Source organism: Mastomys coucha, unplaced genomic scaffold (genome assembly GCF_008632895.1).
Source record: "Mastomys coucha isolate ucsf_1 unplaced genomic scaffold, UCSF_Mcou_1 pScaffold15, whole genome shotgun sequence".
Lineage (NCBI taxonomy): Eukaryota > Metazoa > Chordata > Mammalia > Rodentia > Muridae > Mastomys > Mastomys coucha.
This window is the reverse complement of record NW_022196897.1, coordinates 88377240-88382242: the sequence shown is the minus strand read 5'-3', so window position 1 is coordinate 88382242 and position 5003 is coordinate 88377240. Positions and strand designations below refer to the sequence as shown.

The 5003-nt window shown below is 41.7% G+C and overlaps 1 pseudogene; it reads right to left on the bottom strand.

Annotated features, from left to right (window-relative positions):
- Nucleotides 1-3736: 3736 nt before the first annotated feature.
- LOC116091751 lies at nt 3737-4696 on the bottom strand (annotated as a pseudogene).
- Nucleotides 4697-5003: the final 307 nt, after the last annotated feature.

Sequence of the window (5003 nt, the reverse complement as noted above, 5' to 3'; positions counted from 1 at the left end):
AGAGAGAGAGAGAGAGAGAGAGAGAGAGAGAGAGAGAACTCTGACTTCTGGCAATGTTTTACTTCTTGACCTGGTGATACTTAGGTAGCCATGTTTACTTAGTAATCACTAGTTTAGTTAAAGCTTCTGTGCTTTTTTGTGTGTCTTCTCTGCTCAAGAAAAGACGTTTTAAAAAGGTTTAAGAAATTTGGTGAGTTCTGGTCAGAGTGTAAACTCATACAAACACTATGGAAATCCATGTGGCAGTTCCTCAAGAAGATGACACAGAATCTACGTCAAGATCTAGCTATACCACTTTTGGTTATATACCCAAAAGATGCTTCATCCTACTACTGAAACCCTTGCTCAACCGTGTTCATTGCTGCTCTATTCATAATAGCTAGAAATTGGAAATGATCTAGATGCCCATCAATATAGGAATAGATAAAAATGTGGCATATTTATACAATAGAATATAACTCAGTCATTAAAAAGTGAAATCATGAAATGGATGCAACTAGGAAAAGTACCAAGCTGAATAAAGTAATTAAGACCTAAAAAGACAGATATGACAGTATTCACTTATATGTGGATGCTAGGTGTTAAGTCATTGATAAGCAAGCTACAATCTGTATAACAACAGAAGGTAGGCAGAGAGTAAGGGACTAGGTGGGAAGGATGGTCTTCCTGGGAAGGTGAAATAGAACAGATAATTGTGCATAGGTGATGTGGGTGACTGGAAGGGGAGGATCAAGCAGATGGGGGAGGGGGTAAGGGAGGAAATACAGAGAAAGGCAGTGAAAACTAAGGGCTGTTTGAGGGGTCGTATGGAAACCTAATGCAGAAGAAGCTTCCTATAATATATACATAGATGATGACGATCTAAATGGAATTACTAAATGATAGCGAGATAGAGCCCCAACTGGATATCTCTTGCCATAGTGAAGTTTCTACTACCAGGAATGGAATGCATCTAGCTGAGTTCTCAGCCAAAGGATCTGAGAACTGTCAAACAATCCAGACTATTTCCAAGGTTATTGGTGGCTCTCCACAAACTTGTGATAGAGCTCTATTGTCCAAGGCAACACCTCTACAACTTATTGCACACAGGAAAATCTATCAGGTGCCTACCTAAAGCGTTCACCCTTACAGACTAGTACTCATGGTATTGGAAGATACTCTGCACACTACCAAGGGAAAAATATCAACCTAGCTGCAAACCTTTCAATCTACAAGGGTGACCTGCCTGCAAGATATGCTGGTACAATTGTGGCAAAAAAAAGCTATGGGAATAACTGACCAATATCTGATTTGAGTTAAAGCATTCTCCATGAGATGGAACCCACACATACCCAACACTGCTTGGGTGACCACGAACCTGCAACGTCATAGCTCAGGGATCTAGGGGTAAACCAAATACTACTGCTCAGGTAAAGGAACATAGTAAAATAACTCCTGATGATATTCTGCCATATAAATAGATCTGTGCTTTGCTTAGCCATAGCCAGAGAAGCTTCCTCCTGCAGCAGATGGGAACAAATACAGAGATCCATAGCCAGGCAATATGCAGAGTGAAGAGACCTTGGAACACTCAGCCCTAAAAGGGATGTCTCCATCAAATCCCTCCCCTCAGACCTCAGAGAAGTCTACTGGAAGAGGGGGCAGAAAGAGTATAAGAGCCTGAGGGGATGGAGGACACTAAGGAATCAACAAGGGCTTCCTTATACAATAGCACTGATGCACATATGAGCTCACAGAGTCTGTGGCAACATGCACTGGGCCTACACGGGTCTGCACTAAATAGGGTTCTGGAACTGAAAGGTGAAGTGGACACACATGCTCATCCCTAACCCAGAAGCTACCTCCTATGGAAAGTCACTTGCAAATGAAAAAAGTTGTTTTCTCCAAGAGAGCCTTGCTGGGGAAACAAATCACTATTTTTTTTAAAGAAATATTTTTATTAGATATTTTCTTTATTTACGTTTCAAATATTCTCCCCTTTCCTGTTTTTCTCCAAAGCCTCCCAATTCCCTCCCCCCTTCCCCCTGCTCACCAACCTACCCTCTCCCGCTTCCTGGCCCTGGCATTCCCCTACACTGGGGCATAGAGCCTTCACAGGACCAAAGGCCTCTCTTCCCATTGATGACCAACTAGGCCTCTGCTACATATGCAGCTGAAGCCATTAGTCCCACCATGTGTACTCTTTGGTTGGTGGTTTAGTCCCTGGGAGCTCTGAGGGTACTAGTTAGTTCATATTGTTGTTCGTCCTAAGGGGCTGCAAACCCTTCAGCTCCTTTGGTCCTTTCTCTAACTCCTTCATTGGGGACCCTGTGCTCAGTCCAATGGATGGCTGTGAGCCTCTACTTCTGTATTAGTTGGGCACTGTCAGAACCTCTCAGGAAACAGCTATAGAAGGCTCCTGTCAGCAAGCACCTGTTGGCATCCACAATAGTGTCTGGGTTTGGTGACTGTACGAATGGATCCCCAGGTGGGGCAGTCTCTGGATTGTCATTCCTTCAGTCTCTGTTCTACACTCCCTCTCTGTAACATCTTTAGTCATCAGGGAAATGCAAACCAAAACAACCCTGAGATTCCACCCCACACCAGTCAGAATGGCTAGGATAAAACAAAACAAAACAAAACAAAACAAAAAAACCCTCAGGTGACATCAGATGCTGGGGAGGTTGTGGAGAAGGAACACTCCTTCATTGCTGGTGGGATTGCAAGCTGGTACAACCACTCTGGAAATCAGTTTGGCAATTCCTCCAGAAATCAGACATAGTACTACCAGAGGACTCAGCTATACTACTCCTGGGCATATATCCAGAAGATGCTCCAACATGTAATAAGGACACATGCTCCAGTATGTTCATAGCAGCCTTATTTATAATAGCCAGAAACTGGAAACAACCCAGATGTCCCTCAACAGAGGAATGGATACAGAAAATGTGCTACATTTACACACTGGAGTATTACCCAGCTATTAAAAACAATGAATGTATGAAATTCTTAGGGAAATGGATGGAGCTGGAGAGTATCATCCTGAGTGAGGTAACCCAGTCACAAAAGAACACACATGGTATGCAGTCTCTGATAAGTCGATATTAGCCCAGAAGCTCGGAAAACCCGAGATACAATCCACAAACCACAAGAAACTCAAGAAGAAGGAAAACCAATGTGTGGATACTTCTATCCTTCTTAGAAGGGGGAACAAATCACTATTAAGTGTAGGTCCATGCCCAGCACCAGATGGCCAACACAAAATGAACTCAGTGGTGTCTTTGGAGGTTCTTTGTCTCATAATGTTAAGTCAGGGTGGTTTTCTGTTTGGTTGTTTTGTTCTCTACCTTACAGCATCTTTGAATTTATATATATATATATATATGTATATATATATGTATATATATATATACATATATATATACAATTTGAATGTATACACACAAACATACATACACACACACAAATACAGATACAGATACACTCAATATATATAGTGGCTTCTGGGTTTGGATTTTTTTTCTAGTTAGAAACATTTTATTTAAACGTTCAAATAAAACCCCACATTTTCAGACCATAAGATGTTAATACATTCAACAAAAACAATATTTACTGCTGTGAATTTTACAGAGTAATAATCCAGATCCATTTTGATTAGATGGTTGATGATCCTTCCTAGGTTACACTTTACAGACATAACAAATCCTTATAATAATGTAAACAAAATAACTTTTCCCTAAGGGTAAACTTGAGAACTTCAATCCATTTTTTCTGGACTTGCACTTCTGTCTGGACTTCCTGATGGGGAACGACTTCTTTTAGGAGACAGAGATCTGGATTTTGAATGGTTGCTTCTTGGTCGTGAAGTAGACCTGGATCTTGATCTCGACCTTGAGCAGGATCTCGATCCTATTATTGAACCAGACCTAGATCTTCTGAGTGAAGCTGATCTTGAGCTACGAAGAGACACACACCTTGATCGCCCAGGAGATGCTGATCTTGACCTCCCTCCGCAGCTACTGCTGCGTGAGCGAGACTATCGCCTTCCCTTGGATGGGGAATGTGATCTAGATCGTGACCTGCTTCTTCTTCGTCGGCTATAGCGATGATAGTCATAAGCATAATGTCCCTTTTCACCACACTCATAGCATCTATCATTAGGATCAAAGGGACAACTGGCAGGTGACCTATCAAAACGAGATCTCCGAGGCATGCCTGTTGACAGTTCAACCCTCACTTGAGAACCACAAATCACTTTCCCATCCAGTCCTCGAACAGCGTCCTCTGCATCTCTAGGGTCTTCAAATTCCACAAAGGCAAATCCTGGAGGATTTCTGGCTACCCATACAGTTCTTAAGGGCCCATAGTAACTGAATGCCCTTTCTAACTCTCCTTTACCAGCACCAGTTCCCAGGTTACCAACATATACCTTGGTTTCTCCTCCATACCTCCCATAATGTGACACGATGGCTGGCCGCATACTTGGCTCTAGCTTGTAATGCTCACAGAGCGAGTAGCACAGAAGCAGCTGGGCACCTTCCTCAGTCAGCAATTCCAGCCACACTACTCTGGGTTTGTATTTTTTGTGGGATTCCTGACTGTGCAAATCTGTGTATCTCTTTATCTGTATGTATCTCTTGTGCTTTTTCTTTGGCTTTTTTTCTGGTTTGGTTGCTTTCTCATATTCTGATTTAATTTGTTGGGGGATTTTGTTCATCTTATTTTATTCTATTATTACTCCTTAGATGCCTGTTTCATTTCTAAGGAGAGACAGAAAGGGTGTGGATCCAGATGGGAGGCAAGGTGGGTAGAAACTGGGGTAAATAGAAGGGAAGACTATAATCAGAGTATATTGTATGAAAAAAATCTATTTTCAATTAAAAAACTAAAAAATAAAAAAATCATTGGTGACTGATTGGTATTTAAATAAATGATAAGACTGACAACATTTTCCCTGACCTGATTCCACCACTCTAATTCTGTACCTTACGTGAACTTGTTCTCACTAAATGAGTCAATCAATA